The following is a 21,560-nucleotide window of genomic DNA, read 5'->3' as shown; positions in this document are numbered from 1 at the left end:
GTTCTTCATGACCCCACTGATCCTGGAGTCCCCTTATGCTGAGTGTACTTCCCTCCAGTTCTTAAGATGGCCAGCTCCTCTGTCCTTCCTTGGGTGATTCTTTTCCTTCTCCAAACCTCACATTGGGTGCCAAATGTCAATGAGTGTCATGGCCTGGGTGTGTGGATTCACACAGATCCATGGCATCAAGACTCAGAGTCATATTAAGAATGAATTTTAGCCATTCATGGGTGCAGGGCTGTCCAAAGTCAAATGAATGAAGCACTATCCCTTCACCTCCGACGGTTTTATTTCTATTCATTACAGTTCAGCCAGTTCATTTCCATATGCTCAAAACATCCTGAAAGGAGCTTCCAACAATACATTGCCAAGTGCAAATTCCTCAATTTGTCAGGTACCATGCATGGTTTTATGGGTTTCCTCAACCAAGCTTTGCATAAGCCTTTGTATCCTTGGGAAACTCCTAGACAGGAATCACATAGAGGGCAACAAGAAAAACAAAAGGTGTCTGCTAAACAAAAGATGGATTAGGGCTAGGTGCCACTCTCTGGAGCCAGGCAACGTGCAGCTCAGCAGGAATGCTGTCACAGCTCCCTTTGGTAGGAGGGTCAAAAAACCCTATCACAGGGGTTGCCTAAGACCATGAGAAAACACAGATATTTATATTACGATTCATAACAGTAGCAAAATTATAATTATGAAGTAGTAGTGGAAAGAATTTTATAGTTGGGGGTCACTACATTGTTGTTTTATTATTATTTTTTATTGTTTTATTGGTCTATCTAGAACTTCAAGTACTATATTGGGTAGATATAGAGAGAGTTCACAGCCTTATCTTGTTGCAGATGTTAGTGAAATTCGCTCCATCTAATGTGTTGTTATCTATAGGCTTGCTGTACATTTCCTTTATTATGTTTATGTATGTACCTTGTATTCCTAAACTCTTCAAGACTTTTATGATGTACTATCTCGCCAAAGGCTTTTTCAGCAACTAATAGTATGATACTGTGATTTTTACAGTTTATTTTTGCATTGGATTACAATTTCTGATTATTTTATGTTGAACCATCACTGCCTCTCTAGGATGAAGCCTACATGTTTAGTTAGATTTTTTGATGTGTTCAGGTTACAATATATTTTAAAAATGTGTAGGCTTGGGAAAGAGAAGAAAATGGATAGATTAAATAATGGTAAAGTCCTTACAAGAGAAATAGAGTAATAAAAAAAAAAAAACTACATAAACACACTCTGTGAGAGTCAATGTGTCATTTACTCTGTAGAAGTATTTCTTTTACAAAGCTGAGTGACCTTGTATTTGGTACATAGATATTAATAATTGAGATGTCATATTGGTGGAGTTTTCCTTTGATAAATAAACAGCGTTCTTCCCCATCTCTTTTTTTTTTGAAGTTTGAAGTCTATTTTTTTAGATAATAAAATGGCTACAGAAGCCTGCTTCTTAAATCCAATTGCTTTAAATGTGTTTTTCCCAGCCTTCACCATTTGGTAATCTCCATCCTTTATGCTGAAGTGTGTTTCTTGAATGCAGTGGAAGGATGGATATTGTTTTAGAATCCATAGTGTTAACTTGTGTCTTCATTGGGGTATGATGGCGATAGATTTTGAGAGATATCAGGAGTAATGATTATTAATTCCTGCTATTTTGTTGTTGTTATTAGTGGTGGTGGTGGTATATGTATGAGGTTATATTTGCTTGTGTTCGTATGTATGTGTTTCCCTTCATTTGGTTTTACTGATGTGATACCGTTCATTTACTGTGTTTTCATGTGTATAGTTAGCTTCCTTGGGTTGGATTATTCTAGTACCTTCTGTAGGGCTAGATTTGTATATAGACATTATTTGAATTTGATTTTATTGTGGAATATCTTATTTTCCCCATTTACGGTGATTGAAATTTTTCTGGATATAGTAATCTGGACTGGCATCTGTAGTTACATGTGTCCAAACCCTTATGGCTTTTAAAATTTCCATTGAGAAGTAAGGGGTAGTTCTCACAGGTCTGCCTTTATTTGTTGCTTAATATTTTTCTTAGCAGCTTTTAATAGTCTTTCTTTTTCTGTATGTTTAGTGATTTGGTTACTATGTGAACAAGGGGACTTTCTTTTTTGATCCAGTCTATTTGATGTATTGCTTGCTCCTTTGTGTCTTCATCACCACCTCTTTAAATTAGGAAAAATTTATTATATAATTTTATTGAAAATATTTTCTGGACATAGGAGCTGGTTTTTTCTCTTTCCTCTATTCCTGTCATTCATAGATTTTGTCTCTGCATAATGATCCAGATTTCCTGGTTGTTTTGCATCAGGAAATTTTTATATTTAACATTTTCCTTAACTGATGTATCATTTCTTCTGTTACATCTCCTGTGCCTGATATTCTCCATTCCATCTCTTTATTCTATTGGTGAGCCTTGCCACTGTACTTCCTGTTTGCAGTCCTAAATTTTTCATTTCTGGAATTCCCTGTTTCTGATTTCTTTATTGTTTCTATTTCCACTTCAGGTATTAAACAGTTTTATTTGTGCCCTTCAACTATTAGTTTTATCTTGGCTTTATTTAAATTTCTTATTGGTTTACTCCAATTGTTTGTGTTTTCCTAGCTTTCTTGGAAGAGTTTTTGATTCCCTCCAATTGTTTGTTTGTGTATTCATGAATTTATTTAAGGGATTTATTCGTTTTCTTTTTAAGGACCTCTATCATCTCCATGTAGTTTGTTTTAAGGTCTTTTTCTTGTATTTCAGCTATGTTAGAGTACTCAGGGCCTCCTGTGATAGAATAGCTGAGCTCTGGGTGTGACATATTGCCCTGACTGTTATACTGTTCCTATGCTCAGCATCTGGGTTTGGGGTGATGCTAGCTCTAGGTGCTGGTTTCTGACTTTATCTTGGTTGGATGGGACTTTAGCTTCCAGGTTTCTTTTTGTTCTTTGGATTTTCAGAGTATGTGTTGACTGAGTGTTGCCTTTTTTCTTGGGCCTCTTGGCTGATTTGTTCAAGGGCAAAGGCTTGGTGGTGTTGAAAACTGGGGGAAGAGGAAGGTGGGAGAGATGATCTTAGGAATCCTCAGGAGGCATTGAGAGGGAAGAGAGGAAGCTGCCTCTGGTGTTCTACTCTAGTAATAGGGGCAAATTTTAAAATCAGGTGTGGGGTAAGAGACAATGTGGTAGATCTGCAGACATCCTAACTGGTCGTCTGGAAGATGTGGCAAGTAGTTGTGAAGGGAGTGTCTACCCTGGTTGGGAGAAAGGACTCAGAGAAGAGGTGAGTAGGGAAGGGTAGGTCAGAATAGTCTTTGGAATCTACAGGAGACATGGAAAGGGAGAGGAGAAATTGCAGCTGGAGTTCTCTTTCAGCCCTAGGGGGAACCTTGAGTATTGGGTCTTGGGTAACAGAGATTGGGTAAGGTCTGTGGGTAGCTTACCTGGTCCCATACCCAACATCTTTATACTGATTCATTAGGTTCCCAGAGATCAATTATTTCCTTATTTCTTTATTTAGGTTTCTTACATGGTTAATATCTGATTTTTTTTTGTTTTGTTTTGTTTTTTTGTTTTTTGAGACAGGGTTTCTCTGTATAGCTTTGCACCTTACCTGAAACTCACTTGGTAGCCCAGGCTGTCCTCTAATTCACAGAGATCCACCTGCTTCTGCCTCCCAAGTGCTGGGATTAAAGGCTTGCACCACCACCACCCCACTCTGTAAAAGACTTTTAGTTTATTAGATAAAAAGTACTATGTGGCTGCGCATGCCACTCAATAAGTATTCTTCTTGGGAGAGGTAAGATACCAGCACACAAAGTTGGGAAGTTTCTAACCACCTGCTATTCCTGATCCAGGGGATTTGGCATGTTCTTTGGGGTGTCACCTATACACACATGGAAAACATTCTGTCTCACACATACAAACATACACATAAAAATAGTGCTAGACTTGTTCTCAAAAGCCCTTATGTCTTAAAAAGCAATTAGAGGAAATCAGGTTGCTTTAGGTATAGAATACAAATCATACAATATTTATTTTAAAAACTATGATCTTTTATTAGGTTTGAAAAGTTTTCATTTCCTCTGATGCAGACATACATTCAATCTTCAATCATAGACAACAAAATTATTTCTAAATGATCTAACAAACATCCTATTCTTTATTAAAAGAGAATGACACAGAATTAGTATCCAAAACTATTTTCTACAGTGTAGAAATTTCTTTAATGTAAGTACTTTAAATGAACCTATGCAATTTTGGTGGGACAGTCCTCTTCACCCAACCCATTTTTTTATTATTGGCAAAGGAGAGAAGTGGAGTACACAGGGTGAGTGGTGGTCAGTGATTTCTATGATATTGGTTTTCATTAGAATCTTATAGTTCTTGTTTAAGAGACAATGCTATGTTTGTAGGTCTGTCTTTCTGTCACCTTTTATCAGTGGCACCACCTATATTTTTTTATTGGTTATAGTCTAATTATATTGTTTCTCTGAAAAAATGATGAACCCTCACCTATTTTTATTTTCTGGTAAATTTCTATTTCATATTAGGAGTTCCTTGAGGTTATTGGTTTGGAGGTTTTCTGTGGACAAGCAATTTCAGTTTTCTCTTCTTGATCTTAGAAGCTTGTATTTATTCATTTCATGGCATATCTGTGTTTTGATTTGTTATTATCATCAATGTTTATATTTTTGCAATTTATTTTACAGATGTAGTTGATACATTGTTGTTTTGGTTTGTAATATCTTCTCATATATTATTGTCTCTGTGTCCTAGTTAATTCCAGATGTCCATTTCTGAGCTCACAGTCACCTTTTGAAACATTAGTTGAGGATGTGACCCCATCAGAATGGCTAATTGAAAAGTCTTTGAGAGATTTTGATGATTGATGGGTGACAGATCTTCCACTGAGTATGCAATATCCCTAAGAAAGTTGTCCTGCATGAGATAAGACAGCAACCTGGGCATGAGACAATGACCATGTCAGAGAGAAAGCCTGGAAACAAAGATTCCTCATGGTTTTGCCTTTGGTTGCTATTGAATTTCTATCCTAAGCTCCCACAATTGATGGATTGTGATCTAGCAGAATTAGCCAAAAACACATTCATTACCTGAAGTGCTTTTGTTTGGATAATTTAAGCAGAGCAAGAAAAAAAAGAAAGTTATAACAGAATGTGGTACACCAAAAGTGATTTTGTTGCTGTAAAGGACCTGGGAATGATGACTTTTGGAGGAATGTTAGAGATATCAAAATTTAGATGGCAAAGGACATAGAAAGCTGCACACAGAGCTTACTTGGTTATTTTTGTAGGATTTGGAATAAAGTACTTTTGAGGGTATTGCAAACAGTGGAGGTAGAGGTCACAAGATTTCATTCAGAATTAAAATAGAACTCATTTGTTATACTTTGGCCCCTAAGCTTGCTTGCTTGCTTCTTTCTTTCTTTCTTTCTTTCTTTCTTTCTTTCTTTCTTTCTTTCTTTCTTTCTTTCTTCCTTCCTTCCCTTCTTTCTTTCTTTCTTTCTTTCTTTCTTTCTTTCTTTCTTTCTTTCTTTCTTTCTTTCATTTTTGCCAGAGCTGAGGACCAAACCCAGGGCTTTGTGCTTGAAGCACTCTACTGATATTTTATTTGTATTGAAATGTAATTTTATTTGTATTTAATAAAGTTGCCCTGAGGTCAGAGCAAGCCAGAGCAGAAGCTGGGAGGTGGTGGTGCACGTCTTTAATCCCAGCACTTGGGAGGCAGAGCCAGGTAGATCTCTGTGTGTCCAAGGACACAGCCAGCATAGCAGACACATGCCTTTAATCTCAATACCAACCATAGAAGACCTGGAGGTCTGACAGACAGGCAATGATGAGGAGATCATGTGGCTGGGTTTACAACCAGTGAGAAAACAGAACAGAAATGCTATAAAAAAGATAGGACACACAGAAGCAGGTCTCTTGCGGAGCAGAAAGACAGCAGAAGCAGAGAAGGGTAAGGCTCTCAGCTATTGCTCTGATCTCTTGGTTTTTAACTCTGCAACTGGCTCTGTGTTTCTTATTTAACAAGATGGTTACATCTACACTCTAACACTGAGCTAAATCCCTAACCCAATCTTTCTTACTATGCCCATACCCACAAGAAATTGAGAAAAACAGTATTAAAAATAATGGAGCTGATATCTCAGATGGAATATTAACTCTCTTGGTTTGCTATTACTCATGATTCATTCAAGACTATAAGTGGATCATAAATAAATGAAACCTCTATGGGTTGTAGAGAAAAACAGTATTATGTATTTTCAAATGGCAGTCTAATGCTGAACAAAGGTCGGAATTTTCAGGAAAATTATCACCATTAAAAAGAAGGCCCTTATTCTACATTGGAAGCCTAACAAGGTGCGCTAAGTGTAAGAATCCATCCTTCTATGCCCTCAGTTAATGCAGGGATTAGCCAATGTGATTTCTGTCCCAGGAAGCAACTTCATACATAGCCTGCTGCAATTCTGGTCCAAGCATGATGGGTCATTCACATCTTAGTAGCAAAATTTGGGGGAATCATTGATGTTGAACTGGTTCTGGAAACCAGATTGATGCAAAATTTAAAATCATTCATTCTTAGTCTTTGTTTTCAGTAAAGCACAATGTTTCATATGGTAAGAGCTCCAGTGAGGAGACTGAGAGTTTATTGCATGATGCTATGAGGATGAAGCCTGGATTGTATTGTGAGAACAGATGATGCTGAGATACTTAGGCTATGAGACATCTTCCATGGAAAGCTGCATATATGTAGTAGAAGTAATGAAAGAGAAAGATGTATGGGAAATTGTGGGGAGAGGGCCATGTAAGCCCTTTGAAAATGAAGCCTCAAGTGTCTGACACATAACTACTAGATTTGATGGTTGCCCTGCTGGGTTTAAGTCTTCCCTTTGTCAATCCTTTATTCATTATGTCTCATTTCCTCTCCTTTGGAATGGGAATGGGTTTTATTTGCTGTTTTTATGTTGGTTGGGAAGATTTAACTTGTTTTCTGATTTTATAACATGATACAGTCAAGAATTTGTCTTGAGTGTCAAAAGATAACTTTGGGTATTTGGACAATATGGGAAGCTGTTGCAGACTATGAGGATTATTGAGGTGACTAAGTACATTTTCTACATGGGTGATCATGAGCCTATAGTAACTTGGGTCAGAATGTAGTCAACTGAATGGAAAGTTCTCAGATAGGGTAAGGTACTTGAACATGTGTCTCTCTTTGGCGTCTTATTTGGGGTGCTTGTGGAACCTTTAGTAGGAGGAATTTCTCTGGAAGAAAAATCTCACCAGGGGGTGTGTGTGACATGTGTCTCTATAGCCTTAACCCATTTCCTTTTCTATGTTTCTACTATGTTGTAGCTGAAACAAATCAGCCAGCTTCCTTCTTGTGCTGTCTTGACTTCACTACCATTATGGATGTTATCACTAAATCACATAAGGTACAATTGAAGGAATTGGTATCTAATGCTAAGCCATTTTGCTAACCTGATTTTTTTTTAGTTTCTCTTTTTATTTTTGCTTCTTATAAGACAAGCTTTGGCTGAGTAATCCTTCTGTCCTAAATGTAGCTCTATAGACCAGGCTGGCCTTGAACTCAGACATTCACCTGACTCCTTATCCCACATACTGAGATTAAAGGTTGACCAACATTCCAGGTTTTCATATCTATTATTGGGAGATAGGCCTAGAGTATATGTTTTTGTACATGTCAAGCATATGCTGTTATACTGAGCTTTACCCCCAGCTTGAATTTTGAAATTAGGATAACATTCTCTTTCCCAAGATGCAGTATTCATGACATTAATACTGCCTGGGACTTCTGACTCATTAGATTACAGGTGTGTGACATTCTTCCTGCTTGTTGGGTTTGTTTTGATTTTTTTTGTGAATATGATTCTTTTGCCTTTATACATGGATATGCACCACACATATGCCTGGTCCTGACAGTAGTCAAAATATGATCTTAGAACTCATGAACTTGGTATATGAACAGTTGTAGGATTCCCCCATGTAGGTACTGGCATTTGAGCCCATCTGTATACAAGACCAGCAAGAGCTCTTAACTTCTCTGCCATCTCTCCTGCCCTGTGTTGATTATTTATGATCGACATTGATATTCCTAGTCATCTGTCTATGTGTTACTGTTTAAATGCACAGTTCCCTTTAATAAGATTTTTCTTTCTTTATATTATTATTATTATTATATTTGTGTTTTAATTTTACACATCTGCCATGGGTTCCCCTGTCCTCACCCCTCCTGCCCCCACCCCTACCTTCACCAATCCCCTCCCCTCCATTCCCATCTCCTCCAGGGCCAAGACTCCCCTGGGGATTCATTTAAACATGGTGGATTCAGTACAGGCAGGTCCAGTCCCCTCCTTCCAGGCTGAGCAAAGTGTCCCTGTGTAAGCCCAAGGTTCCAAATATCCAGCTAATGCACTAAGGACAGGTCCAGATCCCACAGCCTGGATGCATCCCAAACAGTTCAAGCTATTGAATTGTCTCACTTATCCAGAGGGCCTCATCCAGCTGGGGGCTCCACAGCCTTTGGTTCATAATTCATGTGCTTCCATTCTTTTGGCTATTTGTCCCTGTGCTTTTTCCAATCTTGGGCTCAACAAGTCACTCTCTTACAGTCCCTCCTCTTTCTCGACAATTGGACACCTGGAGCTTCACCTGGTGCCTGGCTGAGGATCTCTGCATCCACTTCCATCAGTTATTGGATGAGAGTTCCAAGGTGACTGTTAGGGTGTTTGGCCATCTGATCACCAGACTAGGTCAGATCAGGCTTTCTCTCAAACATTGCCAGCAGTCCACAGAGGATGTATCATTGTGGATTTCAGGGAACCTCTCCAGCACTCTGCCTATTCATGTTCTCATGTGGTCTTCATTTATCATGGTCTGTTATTCCTTGTTCTCCCTTTCTGTTCTTGATCCAGCTAGGATCTCCTGCCCCACTAACCTTTCTTTCCCTCAAACATTGCCATTCATTACTCCCTCTGTCATCCAGGTTGTTCATGTAGACCTCATCCATTTCTCTGTTATTGGGTGATTCCTGTGTCTTTACTAGGGTCCCGTTGTCTAGGTAGCCTCCCTGGAGTTGTGTAGCAGTCTAGTCATCTTTGTTTTATATCTAGTATCCTACTATGAGTGAGTACATACCATGTTTGTCCTTCTGAGTCTGGGTTAACTCATTCAGGATGATTTTTTCTAGATCCATCCATTTGCCTGCAAACCTCATGATGTCATTGTTTTTCTCTGCTGAGTAGTACTCCATTGTATATATGTACCATATTTTCTTTATCCATTCTTCAGTTGAAGGGTGTCTAGGTTGTTTCCATGTTCTGGCTATTAAAAACAATGCTGATTTGAACATAGCTGAGCAAATGCCCTTGTGGTATGATTGAGCATTCCTTGGGTATATGCCCAAGAGTTCTGCAGCTGGGTCTTGGGGGAGATGGATTCCCAATTTTCTAAGGAAGCACTGTATTGATTTCCAAAGTGGTTGTACAAGCTTGTATTCCCACCAGTAGTGGAGGAGAGTTCCCCTTGCTCCACATCCTCTCCAGCATAAGCTGTCTTCTGTGTTTTTCATCTTAGCCACTCTGAGAGTCTTTTTGATTTGCATTTCCCGGATAATTAGGGTCGTTGAGCAATTCCTTAAATGTCTTTCAGCCATTTGAACTACCTCTGTTGAGAATTCTCTGTTTATTTCTATAGCCCATTTCTTAATTGGACTGTTGGGCATTTTGATGTCTAATTTCTTGAGTTCTTTACGTATTCTGGATATCAGCCCTCTGTCAGATGTGGGGTTGGTGAAGACCTTTTCCCATTCTGTAGGCTGTCCCTTGTCTACAATAGCTTCTCAGTTTCAACAGGTCCCATTGATTGATTGTTTCTCTCAGTGTCTGTTCTACTGGTGTTATATTTAGAAATTTATCTCTGGTGCCAAGGCGTTCAAGAGTACTTCCTACTTTCTGTACTATCAGGTTCAGAGTAGCTGGATTTATGTTGAGGTCTTTGATCCACTTGGACTTAAATTTTGTGCATGTTGACAGATATGGATCTATTTGCAGCCTTTTACATGTTGACATCCAGTTATGCCAGCACCATTTGTTGAAGATGCTTTCTTTTTTCCATTGTATATTTTTGGCTTCTTTGTCAAAAATTATATGTTCATAGGTGTGAGGGTTAATGTCAGGGTCTTCAATTTGATTCTATTGGTCCACATGTTGGTTTTAATGCCAATACCAAGCTGTTTTTATTACAGTAGCTCTATAGTAGAGCTTGAGGTCAGGGATTGTGATGCCACCAGAGGTTGTTTTATTGAACAGGATTCTTTTGCCTATCATGGGTTTTTTGTTTTTCCACTGAACTTGAGTATTATTGTTTCCAGATCTGTGAAGAATTGTGTTGGTAATTTGATGGGGATTGCGTTGAATCTGTAGATTGCTTTTGGTAAGATCACCATTTTTACTATGTTAATCCTGCCTATCCATGTGCGTGGAAGGTCTTTCCATTTTCTGACATCTTCTTCAATTTCTTTTTTTCAGGGACTTAAAGTTCTATAAGACAACATAAGGAGATTAAGGGGATACAAATTGGAAAGGAAGAAGTCAAGCTTTACCTATTTGCAGATGACATGATAGTATACATGAGTGACCCCAAAAATTCAACCAAGGAACTGATACAGCTAATAAAAACCTTCAGCAACATAGCAGGATACAAAATTAACTGAAAAAAATCAGTAGCCCTCCTATATACATTAGAGAAACAGGCTGAGAAGGATATCAGAGGTACATCACCCTTTACAATAGCCAGAAATGATACAATAAGATTTATTACAATACACTTTAAACTGGAGCAATTCAGGTTTCTGGAAGATGAATAGAGAACTGAAGTTAATTCCTGAGTTGATCCCATCTTTTTGTTGTTGTTGTTTGATTTATGTTTACAATGCAGGCAGGTTCTTAATATTTAAATCTTACTGTGCTGAACTGAAAGCATAGACTTGGCTAGGTTTCAACTTAGAATCATATATCCCTGTCTCTGACTTCTGAGTGCTGGGATTAAATGCATGAGCCAATACACCCAGATTACTCATCTTTTTTTGTAGTTAGTAATTGCTCATACAGTTTCTCTGATGTGTCCTCAATACTGTTGATATGCTTGCTTGTCTCTATGTTTGCTAATAGGCATTTCTCTTGAAAGGTGTTAGCCCATTAAGAGCATTCAGAAATAATAGAGGTAAACCTCCTATTTCAGTTTCCTTCTAAAGTATCTTGATGAATATATTGTAATCTCTGGGTTATAGAAGAAATGTAGAATGCACCAGATTTATGTGACTATTGTCAAAGAAGCACACATTTACAATGTTGTGAGTATCATGCTTTTTGTTTTAGACTTATGTATGGCATATTTTAGGATGGAGTGACGTATAATGATGTGCATGTCGAATTCACTCAGGAGGAGTGGGCATTGCTGGATCCTTCACAGAAGAATCTCTACAACAGTGTGATGCTGGAGACCTATATGAACCTCAATGCTATAGGTAATACTGGAAAATTTTCCTTCACATTTTAAAATAAGGGGACAACTATTTTTTTGGCTATTGATGCTCTTCTGAAATTCTGCTTGAGAAAGAGAAAGAATGGGGTGAATAAATTAGGCATGGTTCTCAGGATCACTGAAGATAGTAACTGAAAATTTGCAGTTTCCAGTAATATTTCATACATTTCCTCATACTATATTTTAGGCTACAATTGGGAAGATCATAAAGTTGAAGAGCATTGTCAAAGTTCTCAAAGACATGGAAGGTAATTTTCATGTGCAAGCTGATACAAATGTTCCTCTGGATGTATTTTAATGTATGTGGAAGTTTTAAAGAAATACAGCAGTGTAAATGATCACAGCTTAAAGTGAATTCATGATCATTAAATACTCACAACCCATATACCTCAAAGGCAGGTAAGTGAAATTGTGTTTGAAAGTCATTCATTTTAGAAGGAAGACTAGGAATCAATGTCTTAAGTGATATCAGCATTTGAATCATAGCTCCATCAGATCTATGCTGTAGAACTGCCAATCCATCGAGTTTCATACCACTCATTACAAAAGGTATGCACAATGAGTATGTGATAAGTGTATGTCCAAAACCTTCTAATAAGCAAATAGCCCATAGTAAAGCTAGTGTTACTAATATAGTTGTTCTGTCTCTGCTAAGTTTAGTGAGATGGATAATTAGACTCAATAGTGAAAGGGAGGATATTGTGGAGAAATCTTCAACCCTATACTACATATCTGTGAGAAACAAAAAGTTAAGCTGTGTGGAGACAATGAAGAAACCTTTTATTTTTTATTCTTCCTTTACTATGTATGTCACTCTGGATACAAGCAATATGAACAGAGGGATATGGAAAGAAGCAGTGTATCCCTCTTCATCAGAACAATTGGAAGATATGTAGTAGCCCCATGTTGAATAGACTTCTTGAATGTGATTCAAATTTAAAAGTAATTAGTTTTCTAATATCATTGCAAATATATCTACAAACACACTGAAGAAAAGCACTATGAGCACTCGGAATGTGTAAATATTTCTGTTTGTCCCTATTTACTTTGCAAATGTAGTAGGATTCACACTACAGAAATATCAATCAATGAAATTAAGGGTGTATAATTCTGAATATTTCCAGTTCTCTTTAAATATATTAAAAGGCTCATAGACAAAAATAAAAATTAAAAAATAAAAAAGCCATAAATGTGAGCCATTTAATCAAGCTCATATAATCACAGTCATCTTCAAAATAGCAAAATAATCCTTAATTTTGGGGGGAAACAACATGAGTGTAAGCAGAGTGATAAAACCTTAAGATCAGACTCCTTCTTACATTTATACCAAGTTGTAAAATTAATTCATACAGAAATAAAAATTTAACAGTTTAATGCATGTGTAATAAAGGTTTTACATTTGCAAATTATTCTTGCAGGCATGAAAGAAGTTATACAGAAGACCAATCTTCTGAATGGACTCTATTTGTTAATGAATTTGCATATCAGAGTCATCTTCATAGGCATGGAAGAATTCAAACTAGAAAGAAACTCTGTGAAGTTATTCATTATAGTGAAGACTTTGCATGTCATAGTAGTCTCCAAATACATCAAGGAATGCATACTAGAGGGAAACCATATGAATGTAAGCAATGTGGTAAAGCCTTTGACCGTCCTAGTCATCTTCGAATGCATGAAAGAACACATACTGGAGAGAAACCCTATGAATGTAATCAGTGTGGTAAAGCTTTTGCACAAAATAGTCATCTTCGAATGCATGAAAGAACACATACTGGAGAAAAACCCTATGAATGTATTCAGTGTGGTAAAGCCTTTGTTTGCCACAGTTCTCTTCAGTTGCATAAAAAAGGACATACTGGTGAGAAACCATATGAATGTAATCATTGTGGTAAGGCCTTTCCTCGTCTTAGTGATCTTAAATTGCATAAAAGAATACATACTGGAGAGAGACCTTATGAATGTAATCAATGTGGTAAAGCCTTTGTGCAATACAGTCATCTTCGAATGCATGAAAGAACACATACTGGAGAGAAACCTTATGAATGTAATGAGTGTGGTAAAGCCTTTCCCCGTTACAGTCATCTTCAAAGACATGAAAGAACACATACTGGGGAGAAGCACTTTGAATGAAATCAATGTGGTAAAGCCTTTGTTTGTCTTGGTGATCTTCAATTCCATAAAAGAACTCATAATGGAGAGAAACCCTATGAATGTAATCAGTGTGGTAAAGCCTTTGCACAACACAGTCATCTTCAAAGGCATAAAAGAACACATACTGGAGAGAAACCCTATGAATGTAATCAGTGTGGTAAAGCTTTTGCTTCTCATAGTGATCTTCAAAGACATGAAAGAACACATACTGGAGAGAAGCCTTATGAATGTAATCAATGTGGTAAAGCCTTTCCTCGTCTTAGTAACCTTCAATTGCATAAAATAACACATACTGGAGAGAAGCCCTATGAATGTAATCAATGTGGTAAAACCTTTGCCCATCAGAGTTATCGTCGAAAACATGAAAGAATACATACTGAAGAGAAAACCTATCAATGCAATCAGTGTGGTAAAGCCTTTGGCAATCACACTCATCTTCAAAGACATGGAAAAATGCATATTGGAGAGAAGCCCTATGAATGTAATCAATGTGGTAAAGCCTTTGTTTGTCTTGGTGGTCTTCAATTGCATAAAAGATCACATACTAGCGAGAAACCCTATGATTTTAATCAATGTGGTAAAATCTTTGGCCATCACAGTTATTATCAAAAACATGAAAGAATACATACTGGAGAGAAACCCTATGAATATAATCAGTGTGGTAAAGCCTTTGGCTGTCACACTCATCTTCAAAGACACGGAAAATTGCATACCGGAGAGAAGCCCTATGAATGTAATCAATGTGTCAAAGTCTTTGCTTGTGTTGGTGATTTTCAATTGCATAAAAAATCACATACTAGAGAGAAACCCTATGAATGTAATCAATGTAGTAAAATCTTTACCCATCACAGCTATCGTCAAAGACATGAAAGAACACACACTGGAGAGAAACCCTATGAATGCAATCAGTGTGGTAAAGCCTTTGGCTGTCATAGTCATCTTCAAAGACATGGAAGAATGCATACTGGAGAGAAACGCTATGAATGTAATCAATGTGGTAAAGCTTTTGCCCGTAATAGTGATCTTCAAATACATGAAAGAATACATACTGGAGAGAAACCCTATGAATGTAATCAGTGTAGTAAAGCCTTTGCCCGTTACAATGATCTTCACAGACATGAAAGAACACATACTGGAGAGAAGCCCTATGAATGTAATCAATGTGGTAAAGCTTTTCCTCGCCTTAGTAGTCTTCAATTGCATAAAAGAACACATACTGGAGAGAAACCATATGAATGTAATCAGTGTGATAAAGCCTATTCACAGCACAGTCATCTTAAAATACATCAAAAAACACATGCTGGAGAAGAACCCTGTAAGAGTAATACTATTAGTGTATAATTAGTTTGTGAAAGCCTGTGAATATAATATTAGACATTGAGGATCTAAAAAACTTCATACCAAAGAAAATATGATGATCAAGTATTTGGTAAGGTCTTTAGCCGACACACTTACATTCAATTACACCAGATTATTCTCGAGAAAAAAATCTCACAGGTGTCAGCAATCTGTTCAAGAATTATAGTGTCCCTGTATTTGATTTACACCTGCAAACTCACATGGTAAAACAGCCTATGAAAATAAATGATACAGTAACTCTTTTAGATTTCATAATTCTCTTCAACTACATGAGATAATGAATCCAGGTGTAATCGTGCCTTTTCTGTTGTTGTGGTATAACATCATGTCTTTGTGAACTTATGAAAGTGTTTCATTTAATTTGGCTCATGGTTCTAGGGCAATACAGGATAACCATGAAAGTGGCATAAAAAATAAGTGTCATACATAGCAGCTAAATTAAGAAGCTAAAAATTCATATCCTTAATCTGCAGCATAAAGTGTAAATGGGAAATGGTAGGCAATATAAACTCTCATTACAACCCCCCAGTGACATTTTTCTTCCAGCATGACAGCATTTCTTAAATCTTCCCAAATGATACCACTTCAAAGAATGATTGATTTCTCTGACTTTAGTTCTACATGCTTATTTTCTGTTATATGAACCAGTTAATGATTGAGAAAAACTGTAAGCCTTCAGATGCCTCATATGATATAGGAATTACAAGAGATAGACATTCATGAGTGAATATTAGTTTAAATATTTGTGTTAATTTCAGTTATGCAATGTCAGCATCTTTGTGTGGGTAGGTACATGTGCATTCTGGTTCTCAGAAAGATTAGACCGTTGGAGCTTTTTGTAGCAGGAATTACTGGAAGTTGTCTAAAACCTAACGTTGGTCCTAGGAAAGGACTTGTATTAAGGGCTTGGCCATGTCTCTAGCCTTGTAAATATTCTAAAGGTTTTTTTTAATCATCTTGATTAGGGAGGAACTCATACAAAAGAAAACGCCTGTTTACATAAATAACTTTGTAAAAACTGTAGACATCATAATTGTCTTCAGGGTCAAGAAAAAAATTTTTTCATTATACTCTTGATGCAAGTAAATTATTAACAAAGTTCCAAAGACATTATGGCTTCTTTTTTGCAACATTTGAGGTAGATATTACTCTGTGTGTAGCAAATTCATTTATTGAAGTTGATTTTGTGGTCTTATATTCCTTCTGTGGCTTTTGATCATCTTCTATTGTGCTTTCAGTTAGTGAGAGATCTTTTTCTGTAAAGTGTATAGAATGGGATGGGCATCATCTAAGTGGTACATTTTTATTTATGAGGCAGTATGTGATCATATTTTAAAGCAAGTGTATCTGTGAATGGGTGATGGGTTTCTATTCCTGGTTTTATCTTTTCATATTTTCACAAATTCCCTTGAAATGTTTCTGTTATCTAGATGTACTTGGATAGTAGTAATTAGTCCAAGATGAAATTGAACTCATGATCCTGTGTGAGTCTCCAGAGTACAAGTCTAAGGGTAGATAATGTACTTACAATGTTTGGTTTCTTGTCAACACATATTAAGAATGTTAATGTTAAAGTGATTAAAAATTGATGAGAATATAAGAAACAGTGAATGTCTTATGTGTATGCAAAGTAACATTTTCATCTATGTGGAAGTTATATAATAAAGTAGGATAATCAGAAGTCAACTGTATATTCACAATATAACTTGATGTCCTGTGGATATGTATATATCATTTGAAGTTCCATACATCTTCATGTCCTCATCAGTTATCTATTTGGCATAATATATTGAAGTATTGCCTTGTAAGGAAATTATCCAGAGATGCCAGGTAATGTAATGGCGATGAGATTTATTTTTTTAACAATTCTGTTGTATGTTTGTGTAATGTGACTATGGGATTTTTTAGGTCATGACTGATGTGTGGAGAAAAGAAGACAATTTTATGGGGTCTACTTTTGTTCAACTTTTTATGGCGATCAAGATAAGATTACAACTTTCACAGACAGGCATTTCTAACAGTGCTGTCTCATTGATGCTCAAATAAAATTAGTTGAAACATTTTACCAGTAAAATATTATCTTCTTTTTGGATTGTAGAAGTATTTTTATTGAAGCATAATGAAAAACAGGAAAAGTTGAATAATAAATTCTATTTCCCAATGAAAATGATATACTGCTATCTCTTTTGTTTTCTTTTTCCTTTTTGTGTATGGAATGTGTTAGTTTATTATGAGGACTAAACACTAGTTCATAACACTCTATCAGAAACACAAAGGAATGCTAGAGAAAAGTTTCTATGATTGATGTTGGTTGCTGCTAAGCCTCATGATCTGAGTTCAACCTCTAAGAAATCCATATCAGTCCTACAAATTTTTCTCTTATATCTACACTTACGTTGTGGCACATACAAACTCCCACACTAGCACATACATAAATAATTTAAAAACCCAAATTAGTGTCATTGAGGTTACTTATACCTGAATGATTCCCCTGCTTTCATTTCTAGAGCTTACATAGGATAAGTAGATAATAGACACCAAAAGTTTTCCTCTCATTGCCCCATGTACATTCTTGTATATTATTAAAAGGACCAGCCTTAATAATATACTTCCCAGGGGCTCAGAAGAGAAAGTACGAATGGTGAGAACTATTGTCAGGAAACAAATCTAAGTACACCATGCTCTTTGTCCATTTACCATATTCCTCTGGGATAACATCCTATCTACACAGCTTCAGTTCTGTTTTTATGCCTAGCTCCATTCTTTCCTGATTTATCTCTATATTTATCTACTGTTCTAAGTTCTACCTTAATTCTCTCATCTTAATTCATCCTCATCCAGGTCCTTTTGATTTCATCATTACCCAGCTAGTACTTCCCCATCTGCCACTTCTTCATCCTCCATCTTGTCCACATGTTCTCTCTGCTTGAAATCCTCCTTATCCCTCTCAGTTTTCCATCCTCAAGTTCTCCTTATACCTCAGTCCTCTCAAGTCTCTGAGGTGTTCAGTTATAAATGCAAGCAATAGTGATCCTCTGCCAGAGCAAGGTCATCAGGCTTGAATTCTTACAGGGTCATAAAGGCAGGTAAGAATTTTCTCAGGCAGTGTCCATCAGGCTTTCTTTTACAACCCAAAATGGGAGTGGTAAAACAGGAGGTCAACTGAGTGCTAATCACTAGTGAGTATACTAAAAAATGGGATCTATGTGCTCCGTCTAAATTCCTAGAAGTGGTTAGGTAAGAAGTTAGGGGTCTGTTTGTAAGATTTTATAAGAAAGGAGGGTCTCACCCCAAATTGCACAAGAAATAAACTATCCACCTGACCTAGAAGACAGGTGTTGTTTCATTTAGCCTTGGATGCTTAATAGGTACTTTAGGTAAATATGCTGTTAGAAGTTCTTGGGAGCACACAAGAAAATCATTTTCGGAACCAGCCCAGCTAATATATATGTATGTATATATACATATACAATAGCTAAAATATGACCAAGAGTTTTTGGGTTTGGTTTTTCAAGACAAGGTTTCTCTGTGTAGCTTTGTACCTTTCCTAGAACTCACTCTGTAGACCAGGCTGGCCTCAAACTCAAAGATCTGCCTGCCTCTGCCTCAAGATTGCTGGGAATAGAGGCATTCACAATCACTGCCCAGCTTTACCAAGACTTCTTAAACCATGGCTTGACCTCCAGAAAAATCCTTGACTTTCCCACTTAGTAGCTTTTGTGATAGTAGCTGAATTCCATTATGTTCTCCTGTGGTTAGCAGCAGCACATCATGTAAAGGTATGTACACACAAACAGTTCAATTTTTACATGGACATATATAAGAAAGCAAAAGAAAATTTTCATTATTATAGAATTTCAAGGAGTATTACTGTTCATCAAAAACTGATGGTTCTTTTTAAAATTTTATTTAATGGTTAAATTCTCTGATTAAAAAAAAAACAGGTCATTTTCAAAACATTCATCAGTTGACCTTTGATTTGAATGCTTGTAATCCCAGCATTTGGGAGATAGTTTGCTTCCCTGATGCCTGCAAAACCTTCAGTTAGGAGCCCAGAATTGTGGTGTCTCCAGATGACATCCTGTTCTTAGAAAACCCTTAAACACAAGTCACTCCAAGGGTAGGGCACTCAGGAAATTACAAAGAGCTGTGGAGTATGAAGAAATTGTTAGTTAGGGAAGTTTGAGTCTAAGGACCAAAAGATCAAATGTTCAGAGAGCAATGCTTGAGGAGTACCTGAGGACAAGCTGACTCCTACTGTGCTCTCTATATCTACTCATCTCTGGTGGATTAGCCGTGTCCAGGTTTTGCACTCTCCTTTTTGGCAACTACATGTACCTGTCAATGACAATATCCTGTAGCCCCCATATTTTGGCTCCCTTTTGGACTTTAAGACTCCTCAGTTCACAAACTGATATTCCTGCAACATGCCTGCATGGTAAAAATAAGGATAGTCTAGAGAGAGATTTATATCATTTCCTTTGCTAACACCAAGCAAAATAGTGGAACCCATGATATTCCAATTTCACTGGAATTCTCGTGGTGGAAAAAGACTTGAGTTTTCAGGATGATAATGTCTCTACTGAAGAAGCATTTACTGCTTATCTGATCATAAAACAAGAGGGACACAAGTTCAAAATTGGGGAGAGTTTTGGAGATGGGAAAATTAGTTATATAGTTTTATTAGATTACTTATTTTTGCTTATCTCTTGCCTTCTATCTAAACCTCTTAGGACCTCAAGGATTAGTTACCTTATAATTCCATCATTGTTCCAAATTAGTAAAAAAAAAATTAATAATGTGCTTTCTTTTTCTTTCCAAATCTTCTTTCTTTCTCTCTTCCTTTCTATGTATCTTTCTTTTTGTTTTAAATAATAGTCTTACTATGAATCCCTGGTTGATGTGTAACTCACTCTAAACATTAATTTGTCATAGAACATCAGATCTGCTGACCTTGCTTTCAGAGTGCGTGCATTATAGGTAGGCATGTCACAACTGAATAACTTCATTCATTTAAGTGGCATAATAAGGATGAGAGCCTGAGCCTTGCTGGTTTGGGTACTAAGAACACTGGCTCTATCAGATAGTTATAGTTATATATAGTTAGTTGAAGATTAACTAGTTATAATCATAGTAGTTGAAGATTGGATACTAATAGTTTTCCTTGTTAAGAATTTCAGAAAATAAACTCTCTAAAGAGGTGTAAAGTGTATAAATTTAAAAGACATTATACAATAGTGTTCTGTTGCTAATACAAGGTAGGATAGAAAGTGAATCAGGCACATTTTGGACTTAGTAAAATAGGATAGATAATGGAATATTTTCTCTGAGTTTGTCAAATACAAATGGAGAAACATAAACTGTTAAAGTATTTATTGCTTGTATATATTGTATATAGTTACTGTACTTATTATATATATTATTACATTGACAAATTTTTATATGTTGAACTACCCTTGCATCCTGGGGGTGAAGCCTCCTTGATCATGGAGGATAATTGTTTTGATATGTTCTTGTAGTCTGTTTTCCATTATTTTTTATATAAGATCTTCATTGACAGATAATTCACATAGTATACAATTTTCCTGTATGCACAATTTGATAGACTTTAGTCGAGCATGCTCATTGGCCCATGACACCATCATCACTTTCTTTTTTAGAACATCACTGTCTTCAATTTCTTTCTTTTCCTTTTTTATAAATGCCAATTGTCATTTATTGAAGGAAGGAAGAGGTCTTAAATACAGGCTTACAGCAGAAAGGGAGAATCCCAGAGGGCAGAAGTTTGCTTTTGATGTTTTACAATCTTGCATATAAGCTGTTAACACCCAATATTCTGGATTCACAGACAGGGAGCTTCCCTTAAGCATTCAGGAGGGTGGAATCTTGCAGGGAATTAGCATAGGAAGGATATCAAGATCAAGGTCAGCAAGCTAGGCAACAGTTACCCAAAACGGGGGCCAGGGACCTAAATAATGAGCTTCTGACTTAGGTTGCATGGGATGTCAGCAGGTCACCTTACCCATCATGGAGATACCTGTCTAGGCCACACAGGTGCTCTGACTCAGTTTGGTGAGTGCCCCCCCCCAGGTATTACCCATCTCTGAATACTCATTATGATACAGGCCAATTATTTCCAGTATTTTATTGAGTATTTTTGCATCAATGTTCATGAGGGAGATTGGTCTGTAGTTCTCTTTCTTTGTTGCATCTTTGTTTGGCTTAGGAATCAGGGTATTTGTAGCCTCATAGAAGGAGTTTGGTAATGTTCCTTCTGTTTCTATTGTGTGGAACAATTTAAAGAGTATTGGTATTAACTCTTCTTTGAAGATCTGGTAGAATTCTGCACTGAAACCATGTGGTCCTGGGCTTTTTTTTTTGGTAGGAAGACTTTTAAAGACTGAATCTATTTCCTTAGGGGTTATTGGACCATTTAAGTAGTTTATCTGGTCTTGATTTAACTTT

The 21,560-nt window shown here is 36.8% G+C and overlaps 1 pseudogene; it reads left to right on the top strand.

Annotated features, from left to right (window-relative positions):
* Positions 1–17,247, top strand: part of LOC118571560 — an 81,646-nt pseudogene extending 64,399 nt beyond the window's left edge.
* The last annotated feature ends 4,313 nt before the right edge of the window (positions 17,248–21,560 follow it).

This window comes from Onychomys torridus, chromosome 21 (assembly GCF_903995425.1).
Source record: "Onychomys torridus chromosome 21, mOncTor1.1, whole genome shotgun sequence".
NCBI classification, from domain to species: domain Eukaryota; kingdom Metazoa; phylum Chordata; class Mammalia; order Rodentia; family Cricetidae; genus Onychomys; species Onychomys torridus.
Note: the sequence above shows the minus strand (reverse complement) of the source record. Positions and strands in the feature narration are given on the sequence as shown.